Source organism: Cryptomeria japonica, chromosome 6, assembly GCF_030272615.1.
Source record: "Cryptomeria japonica chromosome 6, Sugi_1.0, whole genome shotgun sequence".
Lineage (NCBI taxonomy): Eukaryota > Viridiplantae > Streptophyta > Pinopsida > Cupressales > Cupressaceae > Cryptomeria > Cryptomeria japonica.
In genome coordinates, this window is record NC_081410.1 from 296,995,439 (window position 1) to 297,013,353 (window position 17,915).

Genomic DNA, 17,915 nt, shown 5'->3' on the forward strand with positions numbered 1-17,915 from the left:
TTTAGGAGTGATTGTATTCTTAGAATGAGATTTCATTTGTTTGATTTGAGTATTTAGTCCCTGTGTGATGTCAGGATGTTTTTGTGGCTTTTAGAATAGATTTTTGAGTCTATGAATCAATTAATGGATTGAATTTATCCTTGATTAATTTGTTTTGAATGTTATTATGTCTTTATATAAGGTTTTGGATTCCAATTTTTATGCCTTAGTGGTTTTCTGGGTTGTCCAGAAGCATTCCCCTTCCATTTTAAGTTTTCTAGCTCCTTGACTCATATGCACCAAAAGAATTATCAAAAGTGCCATGTGATTTGTAATATGTGCCAAAGTTAGTGTCAAAGGAACCACTTCCTTGGTCATATGCACCAAAGTATTGGGCATATGTGCCATTCTACATTTGCATTGTGTTTTGATGGGTTTTTGGCAGTTTCGATCAATTTTCTTGACTCTATCTTTTTACCAGAGGCATATTGTGATGTGATTGAGGCTCTTGAGGCATTTTGCTAATCATATTTGATTTATTTTAATTATTTTTAGCTCTGGCAATGATTTTTGTACTTGTCCGTTGAGGTTTTGTATTGTTGCTCCGACAAGTTGAGTGAATCCTTGTTGTGTGAGGATGGGCTATTGTTGCTCCCATGAGAGGATATGTTGTGCCTCACTGTAGAGGTTTTTGTGGTGTTAATCACATTATGTTTTTTCCTTTTTTATGTGTATTTGTCCTTCTTAAGGATTTTTATTAATGTGGAAATTTTGGCATTATGAGCTTGATGGATTGTTTCTTGATGTATAGTTCTTTGTGGATGATTATGGCTATCATTTATGCTTTGGTTGAATGTTCATGGGATTTCATTGTGATACTATTGTTATTTTCACCCTAATGTATTGGTCCATGGATGGGAGAGTGGGCTCTTTCATGTATGGACTAGGGTCTTGAGCAATAGACTTCTAGAAGGGGTCTAGACCAAACAAGGAACCACGTGTAGAGTTTATGTTTAATTGAAAGTGATAAACATAATAATTAATTAGTGGGTTGTGTAAATAGTATTCACTAAAACAAATATAATTAATTTGAGTTGTGTGCCCCAATGGTGGGTCCTAGGGAGATGGTTTTGGAATATATGATTGGGAAGATCGTTAATGTGGTAGATCAACCTCCCTTGTTTGGCTCCAAGGTTGAGGAGGATTCCACATGAGGCTAGAATGTGATGAAACTCTTCCCTACTTGTGTCCATTACCCTTATGCCCTTTGTTGTTGATTATGTCTTTGGGAGTTTATTGATTTATGATTCGCCTTATGATGTGATTGGTTTCATTGTTCTTGGTTGTTATCTTTTGGATCTCATATTGAGTCTCTTGGTTGTTAGGTGTTAGCCTAGGTCTTGAGTGTGATTGGGAAGCGCATGTCATCTCCTATCACTTGGGGTGGTTCGTATTTGGTTCCACATGGTCGGGTGGATTGATGCCTTCTTCCATTGGGATGTTCTTCATTTATTCTAGTGTGCGTGGCTATGGATTCTATGACTCTCCTTTATGCTAATGAACATGCAACTAATTTTTATGTATAAAGATTGCAATGTGTATTCATGATGGCATTTTAATTGTAAAAAGACTATGTAGTTGCATCATGTACACTTATGTAATAGGGTATTATATTGATGTAAAGAATATGATCTTGAAAAGAAATAAGATAATTTATTATCATATGGTTCATGTTGTGGAAATGTTCATTATGTATAGGAGTGCAATCTTATAATGGCTGAGAGAATAGGATGTTTAGACTTGGTGCATTCTTATTATAGCATGTGATTCTCAATTTAGTGTTATAGTATGAGATCCTATTTGGAATTGAATTAGTACTTGTTATTATAATATTGCATACATATATGTATAGTAGTTTGATGCATTTTGTAGAGGGCAATCTCAAGCAAATATTCCAATTCCATTTGTAGGAGAAAGATGTAGATAGCTTCATGATGTAGTAATAAGGGGAATTGAAGTATTTGATTTGTTGCTTAAAATTAACTTAGATATTTAATGGGGGTTATGAATTTATGCATTGGAAATTTATAATCTCATGATAAGGAAGTGATGAATAGGTCCTAATTGCATTGAATGTTTATGATTTCAAAATGTAGACATGTTAATGAAATGTTGCTAGTAAGTAGTGACGTTAAAGTACTGTAGGGAAATGATGAATGAACATATGTTTATGGTTAAGATGTTATTACGCTTACATTTGATTATGTATATTAGCTATGGTTATTATTATGATGTTTTATGCATTCTTATAGATTTGATCTACGCTTAGAAGTTATGATGGTTTACTTTGTTGCATTAGTAAATGATTCAAAAAAAAATCTCTATTTGTTAGTTTGTTTAGTTATTTTCTCTAGGGTATATTGACAGGCATTAGATGGCTAGTGTAAATGATAAAGGAAACAAATCCATAGCTCCTCCTAATCAAAACCTTGAAATTTTTACTGATCCTTTACCTTCCCATTCCACTAATGTGATTGAGACTGATCATCTTGCCTTCTCTCCCAATGATGTTGGCCTTACGTATAACAATGTGGTGAACATTATAGATAAAAAAGAACATCCTAAGGACTTGTGCATTACATTTGATCCTAGTGAAACTATTGACGAACCTAATGGCCCATTATATATAACTGCGAAAATCAAAGACATACCTTCTCAAGGAGTGTGTATTGATCCAATTTGCATGGTTAATGTGATAATTGAAGAATTTATTTATACTTTACAATTGAATCAAGTAATATATGATGATACTGATGTGGTAGTTAAATTTTTTGATGGCTTCTCTTATCCTGGTATTGGTTCTATCACACTTCCTATTGATGTTAGTACTAAATTCTTATATGTTTAATTTGCTATCATTCCTACATATGGTCAATTTCATGTGAAGTTGGGACATCCTTGGATCTCTTCCATGAAAGCGATCACTTCTACTATTCATAAGTGTTTGAAATTTCCTCATAATGATGAAATCATAACTGTTAATCATAGCATATATCAACCTATGGTGAGGTGTGGAGATGTTTGTCTTGATTATTTCTGGTCCGAACAATTCCAACCTCTTCAACCTAGAAGTGATGCTTTCTTTAAATCATATCAAACATGAAAAAATGAGATGATTTTGACATTGAGTAAACCTAGAAATCCAACACTTAGTCTTCCTCTTGATGATCATATATCTCTTCTTGAGGATAAGATTATTCTTCTTCCTAAGGAAAGAAATAATCTTCTTCCCAAAGAGAAATCTATTTCTTCTCCTAAGGTTAATATTATCTTTCCTCCTAAGGAAAGCGATATTATTTTTCCTAAGGAAGAATGTATTCCTTCTCCTATGGATGAGTCCACTCTTCCTCCTAAGGAGACAAATTCTCCTCCTCCCAAGTGTCAAGCTATTCCTCCTCCTCATGATGGACTTGATCTCCTTCCTACACCTCCCATCCATCCTTTATATGGTGCAGTTCCACCCCCTACATTTACAAAGGGAAGTGACCTACCTCTCCTATTGTTAAACCTAAAAGAACTTCTCCTATGCATCCTTCCTTAAAAGAATAAAACAAGCCTATAGTCGACAAACCTAAACCTTCACAACCTTCAACTAAGACTAAACAAAACTATTGTGTGAGAGAACATCGTGCTCGAGCTCATGAAATTGCTTCCCAAACCATTTCTTGTCCCAAGACACCTACTGTTGACATAATTCCATTTTCTCCTAATGAGAATTTTCAACCTAATTCTCCAAGATGCAAAATTCTTAAGACAGATGATGGTTCAAGTTCTATTCCTATTAGAGCTCCTATTTTCATTGATCTTGATGAAGGAATAGGTGAGAATGTTGTTAATGATGAAAATGTTGATCCTAATATTTTCAATAATTAATATGAATATGTTGATGTTGACAATGATTTATCTAAACAATTTTCAAAAGCATTAATCCTAGCTCCTAGTAATAGACAAAGTGACTCATCATTGGAGCATGGTCCTTGTTTGAAACTTGCGACGACTCCATCTATTGTGTTTGATGTTGCTCCTCTTGCATGTTGTCTACCTTCCTGAAAAAATGATGAGCAAGATCAAGGGATGGATGACCTGCTTGATTAGCTTCATTAGCACCCTATATTCTCTCTCTCCTCTCTTTCTTGTTTGTGACATTCTTCTATTGTTCTCTCCATTCTTCCATTTGTTGTCTGATGATGATGCAAAGTGTTGAGATCTCTTTTGGTCTCTCCCATGTTGACTCAAAAGGAACATGTGTCCCTTTCTTCCATGGTGGTTTCCTATCTTTGGGGATGAGGACAATTCTATGCAAATATATGTATGTATGTATGTATGTATGTATATATATGTATATATATGTATGTATGTATATATATACATATATATATGTACATATATGTATATGTACACATATATATGTCTACATATATATATATATAGATAGATACATATATACATATATACATATATATACATATACATATACATATACATATACATATATATATATATACATACACACACACACACATATACACATACATGCATATAGATACATGCATATAGATACATATATATATACATACATATACATACATATACATACATATACATACATACATATACATACATATATATACACACACATATATATATACATACATATATATATACATACATATATATATACATAAATATACCTATATATATATTTATATGATATACATGAGTTATCTTAAAAAGCATACCTGACCCTAGAGTTAAGTGAAACCACCCCGTGCTTTGTGTTTTGTGTTCATTATCCTTTGATTTTTCCTCTCTTGGGGGCTTATTATTGTGATAACGTGCTTGTATTTTTTGGGTGTACCCCACCTTAAAGCAATTTCTCTTGATAAGACATGCACAATCTCTTTAACATGAGGGCATACACTCCGCTCAATGATTCTCTCTCTTACATATCTTGATACTTAAAGTTACTTAGTGAACTTTGTCTTTTGCCTGGAAATTTTTTGTATTTTTCTTTTCATGACTCATATTAAGAGAACCTTATGTGTTGTAGTCATGGTTCTCTTTTTCTCTCTCTCATGATCTTCTCTTTTACCTTGTCATTCAAATTGTAAGATCCTAAAGTCCACTGGGGGCATGGTGTATCTTTCCTCCTTGACGAGTTGGTGAAAGTCTTTCAATGTGAACCCTTTGTACTTTACCAAGAGTATGATTGACTTCATACTCCCGCTAAAGTGGGGGCTAAATGTAGCATCCTAAAATTGTACTCCTTGCAATTTTGACCGCATTTGGGGTCTTCACCTTAGTGTTTGCACCCCTTGGCTTGAATGAAGACTTGATTATGCTCATGTGCATCACAAATGCCAAAACAAATTGATTTTTCCCATGTAATACACCTTGATCCTGGCCTAAAATAGGGCAGGACCAGGGTGTGGCACCCTAGTCCTTACCAAGACCAGGGTGTGGTGCCATGGTCCTGTTGGATATTGATGCTGCTAGGATATGTTGTTGTCATTGATGTCAATATATTCCTATGTTTTTGTGTTGCAGAGAGTTGTTTGGTGCTCTGGTGATTGCAGTGAGTTGATCTAGTTGGTTTATCCATTTTCCATGTTGAATCAACTAGAGATAATTAATTCTTTATTGATTTCATGATGCTATGTGGTGATTTGATCGAGTTGAGGATTCCGATATGAAGATTGGCTTTCAGTGTTTAGTGTTGCAGTATTCTAGTGTTTGATCCGTTGTGCTTCGGTATGATTATATCTTTGGTTGCATATTTGGGAGAGTGTTTGGGATGTTGGTGTGTATCTTTATTTCAGATGGTTCATGATTTGATACTCTATGAGATATCTTTCTTGTCCGAGTTGCTGTTGTTCAATGTTCTTGAGTGTTCTGATTAATAAGAAAAACAAGTTTTCAAGACCCAAAACCTTTAACATAGGATATTTAGAAAGATCATCATAGAGTATCCAGACCATATAAAAATGACTTACAAAATGATTGGCAATAAAGCTAGTAAACAGAAAGGACAACAAAAGATAGAAACATCAAAACAACAGAAACCAGGAAAACACTGCATAGTTATAGAGTCTTTAGGAGGTCCTCTGCCTTAATCACCAGCTGGTCGTAGTTGGTTGCAACAACTTTGAGTTCATCCAGGTCCTTATTTGGCTTCTTCTCCTTCTTTTTACCTCTAGTTCTTGTTCTGGGTCCTTGAACATCTCTTGTACCTTCAGTGTCAGGGTCAATTTCTAGGGTGTCCTTCTCCTCATCCAATTTGCGATGAGGGTTTTGGTATTGCCAGCAGAGACCTTCAAAATGTTTAAGTTTTGCTCTGTGATACTTTTGAGACATTCCTCAATTTTGTTGACTTTACTGATAGTTCCCAACATTGTTTGATCCATAGCATTAGCATTTGCTTTCCTCTCAATCAGGTCTTTCTCAATTTGCTCAAATCTGGGGTTGAAGGAGTCTCTTGTATTTTCAACTTTAGCAATAGTTTTGGTCAAATCCTCCATATAATCTGCCACAATTTTCCCTTTGCCAGTGCTGATAGTTTCCAGAATCTGGATTCTATGGCTGAGCTTCTTGTTGTCCTCCACAGCTTTCTTGTAACTAGTGATTAACCATTCCATGATGTCCATAAAACCTTTCATACCCTTAGGAGGAGGGTTTGAGGAGGGATCTATCTTACCAGAGTTGTCCTATTCCTTATTTGGGGTGTCACCAACAGTGGCGTTATCTTCAGCCCTATGTACTTCCCCAATGGTCACCTCCTCCAAGTTCTAGTCAGCTTCCAAAATCTTTTTCTGCTTTTGTTCCTCCAGCTCCTTCACATTCTCTTCCTTCCTCTTTTTTTTTTCTGGTCTGATTATGGACTTTAGTTTTCTTTTTCAGTGAACCCTGGGGTTTCTCCTTCTCAGAATCTTTAGAGATCTCCTCCTCCTCCGAGGAGCTAATTTGGAGAATTTTGCCTTTAGATTTCTTGCCCTTCAAGGAGGAAGGCCTAGTTTTCAAATGTTTCCTCTTCTTATCTACTTCATCTTTTGAGTCATCCATACTCTTCTTAGACTCGCTCATTGAATCACTATCAGAACCCTTATCCAAAGAAAAAGTAGAGTCCAACCCTTCCTCCTTAGACTCAAAAATAGAGGGCTGAGGGCAGGCTATTTGGTTAGCCTTGAGGTGGTCATAAATTAGAACCATTAAGCCTTGATGCATGGCAGTGTCACCCTTAGGGTTCTCTTTATGGGCCTTAATGGTGGCATTCATAGAACATAACAGAAAACAAGGAATGTTGACTTTCTCGTCATGCCTAAAATGATTCAGCAAAACAAAATGGTAGCCATACACTTTAGTGATCTACCATCCAAAGTAATATAGCGCATTATAACAAAAAGGACCTCCCTCCGTGGCTTAACAAAAGCCCTAGGAGGATAGTAAGTTTTACTTAGCTTCACTAGGTGATTTTTCTCCTTTTCAGTTTCAAGATATCTTTCAATGGTCTCCTTGCTCACTTTTCTATCTCTGTAGTAGTTGCTTCCTTCCCTTCAAAGACCCATGGCCTGAGCAATAAGGTCTTCATCTATGACGATAGACTGGTCTTCCATCTTCAAAGTGCCCTTTCTCTAGTTTTTACAAAATAAATTAGTGACAGTGGCGTCCTGTCCATGGAGCCCCTCCATAAATTTTGAAAACCCGCACTTCTGCAGAATGTTCCAAACTGCCTCCTTTTGCTTCCACTCCTTACAATTGCTAGGTTCGTAGCGACATCTATTTCCTCCCATATTTTCTCTATTCAGAGCTAAATGTCAAAACTTGTAGAGAGCTTTAGACAGAGAGTTTCTCAAAGCTACCAAATTTACCCAGAAAGCATGGGAAGTGATAGATTGAGTGTTATAATAAATGGTGCTGACAATATTATAATTGCTTGAAGCACTCCTTTTAATCTGTTCCATTATTATTCTGTCCATTTATGATCTTTGGGGTACTATTATATCAATCCTTAAAAATGATCAATCTGACATCCTCTAGGAGGCCTTGTTCTCCCTTCCAAGCAATCATTTCATCTTGATTGACCGCCACATTGGCTACTCAGTCAGCAGAACCATTAGCTTCACGGTAGATATGAGATATGTAACTTTTCTCAAAAGTGTTAATGAGGTCTCTAGTGGCCTTTATAATGTTATTGATAGACCATGAGGGCTTAGAGGTCCCCTTGAGGCATTTGATGATGTTGTTAGAGTCTCATTCAATCTATATGTAGGGGAAATTCCATCTTTTTGTGAGGAGAATACCTTGGAGTGCTACCATTGCTTCTGCCTTGTGATTTGTTTGGCTTCCTATTGGAACAACAATCATTTCCTTGCATATACCTTTATCATCTCTAAGAATAGCTCCACATCTTGCAGGGCCCAGATTACCTTTTGCATCACCATCGAATTTGACTTTGGACCAACCATGAGAGGGAGTTTGTCATCTTGCTTCTAATCTTTTGTTTTTCTTGGGGTCAAAATTGCCAGCATTCTTCAAACTCCAGGAACTTAAAATGTGAGATTCCAATGGGCTGGTTGAAAAGCAGGACCCCCAATGATCCCAATGTTCTCCACAATCACCCATTCTATTTTTTGGAACACAATATCCTGAGTAAGAGAAGTGTCCCTAAAAATACGGTTGTTTCTTTCTTTCCATAATCCCCATAGAATGTGATGGAGTGATAGCTGCCACTGAGATCTCAAAAAGGAGTTAGACCAATGGTAATTCCAGGAGTAGAACAACTCACTGATAGTGTTAGGAAACACCCAATCAATACAAAAACTCTTAAGAAATCTTTCCCAGATTGAAGTAGAATAGGAACAGTGTCTGGCCAGATGGTTCACAAACTCTTCCTCCTTAAGACACAGAGAACATCTATTAGGAAAGGCAAATCCTCTACCCTTGAGGTTATCTAAGGTCAAGATTTTATTTTGAAGAATAGTCCAATAGGAAAAGTTGATTTTGGGGGTCAAACCCTTTAACCAAGATTTAGACCAGAAAGGATTTTCAGAAGGGGCGGGGGAGAGAACACCATTCATTGAAGAGATAGTAATATTACCTTTAGGTTCATATTTCCAAATGAGGGAGTCTTACTCTTTATTCAACCAGGCCAAAGACAGATGGTTTTTAAGCTTAATAAGGCTTGGGTGGATACTTTCAATGTTCTACCATTTATTACCTATTCAATACCCTTCAACTAAAGGACCAAATGTTCTAATACAAGAGGAGGCATAAGGGGCCCATTCTGGGATATCAGTCAAAGGTTTATCAAAAAGCCAGGGGTTTTCCCAGAATTTAACTTTCCTACCATTGCCTACTTTCCAAATAACCTCTTTAGCAATTCTATCTCTGCACTTAGAGGCATGATTCCAGATATGGGACCCAGTCATACTAATTTCAGAATTGATAAAAGAGGAAAGAGAGGAGGACAGAAGAGAGTACTTACTTCGCCTTATTTTAGACCATTCACTATCTGAGTGGAACATTCTCCAAACCTGTTTAGACAGGAGAGAGTCATTTAGGGTCTGGATTCTTCTCAGGCCCATACCTCCTTTACTTTTCGGTCTGCATACCTGATCCCAAGCCACAAGAGACATTCTTTTCTTATCTTCAACCCCTAACCATAGAAATTTTCTTTGAATTTTCTCAATTGCATCAGCATACATAACTGGAATTCTGAAAAGGCTTAGGGCATAGATAGGTATGCTTTGAAGAGAAACTTTTAGAAGTTGAAGCTTTCCAGCCTGACTTAAAAGGGATTCTTTCCAACAAGCTAGCTTTTTATGAAATTTGTCCACTAGAGAGCTCCAAAAAGAATCAGGAGGTGCAATGCCCAAGGGGAGGCCAAGATAAGTGGCAGGAAGGTCAACAATCTGACATTCCAGGATTCTATTGATTCTATGTTGTCTTCTCTCTGGTGTGTTGATGAAAAAAACTTCTCTTTTGACCCAATTAATGAGCTGACCAGATGTAGAGGCAAACTTACAAAGAGTGTCCTTCAGGGTTCTAGCTTCTGAGATACTTGATTCCCCCATGACAATGGTATCGTCCACAAACTATTGGTGAGAGCAGATAAGATCAGCTGAAGAAGGTTGAAGTCCCTTAAAATATCCTTGCATAACCATGTTTTCCATAGACCTACCAAAACATTCAGCCATAATAATGAAGAGGATAGGGGAAATGAGATCCCCTTGCCTTAGTCCTCTAGATGCTTGGAAGAAGGGGGATGGGGAACCATTGACAAGAACAACAAAAGAGGCTGAGGTAATAAGCTAATTGAAGAGGTCAACACATTTGGTGGAAAAACCATAAGCCATAAGAACCTTCACAAGAAAAGACCAGTTAGCCCGGTCATAGGCCTTAGAGAGATCAATCTTGAGGATGAGACCCTATTTCTTAGCCCTAACAAGAGAATGAATATTCTCATGGACAGTGATAATGGAGTCGAGAATTTTTCTTCTTGGGACAAAACCATTTTGCTAATGATTAATCAAAGAAGGAAGGACAGTCAGGATTCTAGTGGTAAGAACCTTAGAGATAATCTTATAAAAATAATTGCATAAGCTGATTGGTCTGAACTTGTCCATGGAGTCAGCACCTTGGGTTTTGGGAATAAGTGAAATGAAAGTGCCATTAATTTCTTTTAAAAGTCTTCTAGCCCCCCAAAATTCCTTGACCACGTTGGAAACATCTTTCTCGACAATGTCCCAGTAATCTTGGAAAAAGAACATGGGGAAGCCATCTGGACCGGGGGCTTTGTTACCATCAAAAGAAAAAATAGCATTTTTGATTTCCAAGATCGAAGGAATTGAAGAAAGGGAGGCATTCATCTTCTCATCAATGAGACAAGGAATATTTTGAAGAAAAGAAGATTGAGCATCGACATCCAACCTGTGATCCCTCCTTAGAAGTTCTGAAAAGTACCTTTTGGCCTCATTCCTTATCTCTTCCTCCTTGACCAGCTCCCCATTGTCCACTACCAATTTTGCAATGCTATTTGCCACTTTATGTTTGATCGTCGACATCTGAAAAAATCTTGTATTCCTATCTCCTTCCTTTAGCCAAATGCATCTTGATCTCTGCTTCCAAAAATTTTCCTCTTTAGCAATGATTTCATAGTATTTTTTAAAGGTCTCATTTTCTTCAGCAATAGACACAATACTGAAACCATCCTTCTGAATTTGTACCTATATTTTCTTAAGGTCATCCTGGACTTTACCTTTGGCCTAAAAAATGTTCCTAAAGTTGGATTTATTCCAGAGTCTTATATTGTCCTTAACACTTTTGAGTTTCTTTACAACTCTGTACATAGCAGTTCCCTCAACTTGGATACTCCACCATTTTTGAATATTATGAGTGATATCAGGGTGATGAGTCCACATTTTTTCAAATCTGAAAGGAAAATGTCTTCTTCTATTAATTGGGTCAGCAATGAAGGTGATGGGAAAATGATCTGACCCAACCTAGATGTGGGCAAATAGGGAGCATAAGTAATGTCTGTACTAGTCATCAGAAATAAGAGCCCTGTCAAGGTGAACTTGGATAAGATCATTACCAGTTCTCCTATTAGTCCATGTGTAATTGCATCCCTGTATCTCCACATTGTTGAGAGCCTGTGTATTTATAAAGTCCATAAGGGCCAACCTACTTTCCAACTGAGAGGGGCTTCCACCAAATTTTTCCTCCTCTCTCAAAGGAGTATTAAAGTCTCCCATGACTAGCCAACTAAGATTCTTGAAGCTGTCCCTAATTTCTATAAGCTTTTTCGAGAAGGAGTTTCTAGCTTTCAAGGTGTTGGGTGTATAAATGTTGGTGATGACCCATGATGTTCCATCTTTTAAATGCTCAAATCTAATGCAAGAGAAATTTTTTTCTTGAATAAGAACATGGCCTTTGACACTATTAAGATTCCAAATGGTAGCTATGCCTCCTGAAGCACCTTCCGAGCTACCACCACTGATACTCCCATTTTTAAAAAACTTCAAAGATTCAACTTTTTCTCTACTCATTTTGGTCTCTTGAATTAGAAAAACATTAGGTTTAATATCCCTTATTATATTCCTATAATATGGTGTTTATGAGGATTATTAAGTCCCCTAATATTCCAAGAGATAATCTTCATAGTTACTTACCGATTCCTAACTCCATAAGAGTCTTCTGAGTCCCATCTGCAATGTTCTTACTGGCCTCCTTGTCTCTAGCTTTATGGTTAGAAGGTCGACCTGGGGAAGAGGAGATATACCCAACATCTACTTGAGCTATTCTATTGGATTTCCTTAGTTGAGAAGCCGAGGGAGTGGATCCTTTCTTGTTCCCGTATTTTGGTATTTTCTAGTTAGCTTCTTTCTCGAGAACCGCTTTTGGATTACTGAGGATTCTGAATATTTCATCTTCATTGCCCCGATTAGGGAATCTAGAATCATGTGAAGCACTGTTTACTATTTTTGAGTTTTGATCTGAATCCAAAAGGTTCATACCCAGTATTGCACATTTTTGGGCTTCTTGCATTTCAGAGCTTACCATGAGTAGGGAAGAGTCAGTCTTTTCTTCTTAGGAGCCAGAGATCTCCCCTTTCTCAGGTTATTCCTCTTTCTTTTGCATTTCCTTACCAACATAAGTATCAGCAATTACCACTTCAGCTGCATCTTTTGAAGATTCAGTATGTTCTTTCAATTCCTCTATTCGGATCTGCTCTGTCATAGGGTTGTTTACTTTGGTTGACTCATTTCTCAATAATTCCTGGGTTGGGGGATTGAAGATAGAAGTTGAGGATACCACTTCCTTATTTTCCCCCAAGGGTTCAAAACAATTGTTGTCAATAAAGTCAACTTCCTTATTTTCTAAGTTTTTAACTTACCATACCTTTTTTTCTGGAACCTTTTTACTTTCAACCGAGGGTTTAGTCTGCTTGAGCTCTCCTTTAGGCTTGATAGGACAAGATTTTTAACAGTGACCTACTTTCTTGCAATGGAGGCAGGAAAAGGGGATAGATTCATATTCTATTTGTTATTTCCATGTCCCCAACTTTGACACTATATCTATCTGTTCTAGCATGTCTGCATCATGGGCTATCCCTACACAAAACCTAGCATGAGTGAGTCTCCTTTTTGAAGTTTTGACTAGGTATATAAAGTGGAGTTCACCAAAGGAGCTTACTATTCTTGAGAAGATTCTTTCTGCTCAATATTCAAGAGGTAGACCTAGTAACTTTACCCAAACTGGAACTTGTGCCAAAAGAGAGTCATTCATGTTCATATTCGGATGCCATTTCCAAAGAACCAAGGTTGTATTTCCTACCATCCAGGGACTACCACAAAGTATCCTTAATTTATCTTCTTCACACGAGAAAGTAAAAGATAGGAGGCCTTTAGGCAAAGCCAATATTTTAACGTTACCCTTCAGAGCCCATTTCCGTTTGACCTAATCCGTTACAACTTTGATGTTTAGATGCAAACCCATAATTTTGCCTACCAAGGAGTTCAATATACTATTTATATTATGATCCAGAACAAGATCAGGGATAGAGATAGCGAACTTTCCACTAGATGGATCAAAAATATTCTTGACAGGAGGTAAAGAGGATTTACTAGATGATTTTATTCCAAAGAGGGATGCCCATATTCTAGATTCTTTTCCGTTCTCCAAGGTCTCTTCACATGAGTTGGACCCCACGCTAGACCCCTCCCCCGAAAAACCCAGAACCCACTTTCTTCTCTAGCAGAGTACCACCAGTCTACGGAATGTCAATAACCTTCAAAATGTCCAGAGTCTTGTCCTTCTCTCCCATAGGACCAGCTCCTTCATTCTGGCCACTCCCACCATTGGAACTAGAGTTCCCGCCTTTCAGAGGATTTGAATTTTGAATTCTCCCATTGCCGCTTCTTACTCCTCCCAGCTATTGTGGATAGTTCTAACGTTCTTGTTGGTGTTTACTAATCATGCCTTATTTCTTTTGATGGTCTGCATTGATCATTATGTGTGTTCTTGATGATCTTATGGGTCCGGTGATATTCTTCATGTTATGCAGTATTTTTGGTGGTGTAACGTGTTGTGGTTGATCTTGGCAAGATTTTTGATGGTGGTGCACATTTGAGGAGTTGATTTGGGTCTATGCTATGTTGTCTACGACATTGTATTGGTCCGGTGGTTAATTTATGTATTGTGTGATATAATTTTGTAATTAGGTGTTGAGGGTTTGGCCGACCTTGTAGTCAAGGTTGATGATTTATATAAATATGTGTCATATTTATGTAATTAGTGGTTCAGTGATGTATGGGTGTTGAGTCGACATTATTAGAGAGCGGTGTATGTACGAACAAGAAAAAATATCTTTTCGCGTGGTTTATTAAGTAGAGAGTGTTGCAGAGCAGATAATTGTGCTTAACTAGAACTATCATCAAGCATTAGTAGATACTATCTTTGCAATTCATGTAATCCACATTGTAGTCCGAATATTATTGTAAGGTAGTGAACCTTCCCTGAGGGTTGTAGCCTTCCAAGTTATCATATTTTGAGCAATGAGCTTTAGGCAGTGTGCCTGAATGCATGTGCATTCCCCATTGTAATATTTACACATACCACTGTAGAGTATTATCTCATTGTGGGTAGGTTCCCACTATGTTTTTTCCCTTGACCAGGTTTTCCACGTCAAAAATCTTGGTGTTATGTGTGTTGTTGTTGTAGACATATAAAAATGACCATATTCCTAAATGAATATTTAAATGTTCATTTTATTCTCATTCCTCTATTTAGTTAAATCTAATTTAATTAAATCACCCACATTCTTCTATTTAATTAAATAAATTAATCAATTTATTTATTTAAATTCACTTAAGCCCTTTATATCATTTAATTGAATAAATCATTTTATTTAATTAAATCCCTTCTCTCTACTTTTTAATTAAATTTACATTTAATTAAATAGTCCACCCCAATTAAATAAATCTAATTTATTTAAATCCCCAACTTGCAACCATAATTGAAATAAATTAATTTTATTTTAATGAAATCTTATTATCCCTCATCCACTTGCATTTTCCTACATCTCCCACTTGCCTCCTAACCCTCTTCCTAAATTCTTCTAGAATACCTCTAATCCTAATCAGTTAACCTAAACCCATCAATTATCCCCTTTCCCTAAATTTGAGGAGGTCACTTCTCAAATTTGGAGTAAAGTCTTCCAAAGGCATTAAAGCCTTTATGCCTTTAACAAGCTAACTTGTTGAAAACCCCCAAATTTGGAAGGACTCTTACAAATTTTTCCCCAAAGTCTTCAAACCATTAATGGTTAACTAACCCTTAGTGGCATGGTTAGAGACTTTTTGCCTAACTTAACCCTCATCTAACCCAGGGGTCTCATCAAGCATTCATTGCTTTGACCATGGTTATCCCCTTAACCTTTGCAAAAGAGTATATCCTTTGGGTAAAAACTTTATCCAATGGATAACCTTAACCTAACCTTAACCTTTACCTTCTAGGGTAACCTGCATGTCTTCTCAAGCATTTAATGCTTCTTACCTCTTCTCTCAAGTAGTCTTATGTTGACAATTTTCACCATTTCATTGGAGAGAATTGCAAACATGGATTGATAGCTTTCAATCTTGACCCTTGATTAGATCCTTCAATCCTGACCATCCATTGCCCTATTTTTCCTTTAAATAGAGCTCTCATTCCTCCATTTTTATCATCCAAGTCTTTAGCATCATACTTATACTTAATTTTAACAAGCATTTAGCCTCTCTTTGTAATAGAAATAAATCTAATAATCATTTTAGAGTATTTCTATTATCATTATCTTAAATCATATAACTAGTATATCATGTTAGGATAGTATTTTTACTAACCTTGTCATCTTATCATCTAGTTTAGTTCATTTACTAGAATCATGCATAAATACGATGCATTCATACTAAATTCGATCAAAAGCATCCCTCGTTCTTGCATTCGTCATCCCTAAGTCACTTTTCTCAGTGATATGAGAGCAAAGGCATTGGATTGAGGGACCTTGTGAGATAGAGAACCATGGAACACTCCTTGGGAAGTTGAGCCATTCCTCATGGCTCCATAACTTGCACCAAGAGTCCCGTGGGTGTGTGGCCAAGTCCTTGAAATATTTTCATATTTTGGATTTCATGGAACCGCTTTTCTCGCATACAGGTGTTATTGTTTTTATCTTTTTTTTTGGTGCAGTTGATCATAGCAGAGATTGTGCTTAAATCATTTAATCCAGTGAAAATTGAGTCACCCCCCCTCTCAGTTTTCCTTCAATGTTGTTGCCAACAAGTGGTATTAGAGCTAGATCCTCCAGAAGATGCTTAACCGCTTGACGAGATCCGAAACAGAAACCTATGTGTTCAAGATGGAGAGTCCTAGATTTGATGAAAATAATTATACTGTATGGAAGGACTGGATGGAAGTTCATTTGTGTGAGATTTTGCCAAGATATAGAGGCAATGGAAAGCACAAATAGAGAGACAAAATATAGGACAAGAATAAACTGTATTCTCATCAATAGATAAAAATCAATAGTTATTCAATAGTTGTTACATACAATGACTATGAGCTTGCTTATATAGGCAGAGCTATTTGGATATGTGAGCACATGAATATGACATGTGGCTCAATAAGAAACAAGGGTAGGTAGGGATAAGTAGGGGTAGGTAGGAGAAACAATATAATATTCCACAAGAGGTGGATCACCCACCGAAGGTGGAATGTAACAACAAGACCACAAAAGGTGGAAATTCTCCTACGCACACTATCCCAATGTGCCACAAACACCAAAGTGTCTCATACCCAAACTACTATGAAATGCATTATCCTAAGTAAACTTAAGTATGGTATAATAATATCCAAGATGAATAATTAATTACACCAACACCTCCACTTAAGTGCAACTTAAGGGAATGCACTTAAGTCTAGAATGCAACTAAGCAATGAAAGATGGGTCTCAGCTACTAGGCGGTGTTAGGTACCCATGTACAAATCCAAACCAATGCAATCTCTCATAAAGAGGGGAAAGAGAGAAAAACCCAATGGGAAAAAACTATCCCCCAAAAGAGAGATAAAAACTATACAAGAGAACTCACATAGAAGTATGTGAAGGACCAAACCCCATGTAAGGAAAAATTCCCCCCCATATGAGAGAAGAAGAGAAGCTAGGCATCCCCCCCTCAATGTAGAATCTGCACCAATGGTAGAAGATCAAGAATGCATGAAGAAACTTCTCCATGAATGTCAAACAACATTCCTCCCCTTAGGAAGAAACAAATCCAAATGTGTATCCATGAAGTCTCCCCAATCATGAAGGGAAGAAGTAGGAAAAAAACTCATGATGAATGAAGTCTCTAAAAATTGCTCAAGTGTCCCCATGTCGATGCTAAAAGATACCCCCTCCAAAGGTGGTGAACTAATCCACACTGCTGAAAAGGGCACTCCAAGATCTAGTGGAGATGAATGTAGAACAATTCCCAAATACATCCTCCAACTATTGTACATAAGAATCCATAATCATGTCAACCTCGAAAGAATGATCATGTAGAGAATGAACAAGAGGGTCAGAGTGGCCCATCACAACAATTGAAGAAGGATCATCTTCATCAAAGAGAAGAGGAATATAATCAAAGATGTCTCCCAAATATGCAATGTAGGACTCCATAAATAAACCTGCAATGTCTGTCAAGTAGTTATCCCACGAAACTAAAGCTGGAAGACATGAAACATCCTACTACACTGAATCACAAGAAGGTAAAACTGTTGCACTATCTGAATCATCAGGTGCAATAGGTGATATGATATTAATAGGAGGAGATGAAATAATGGGGTCACATGTGAGAATCCCC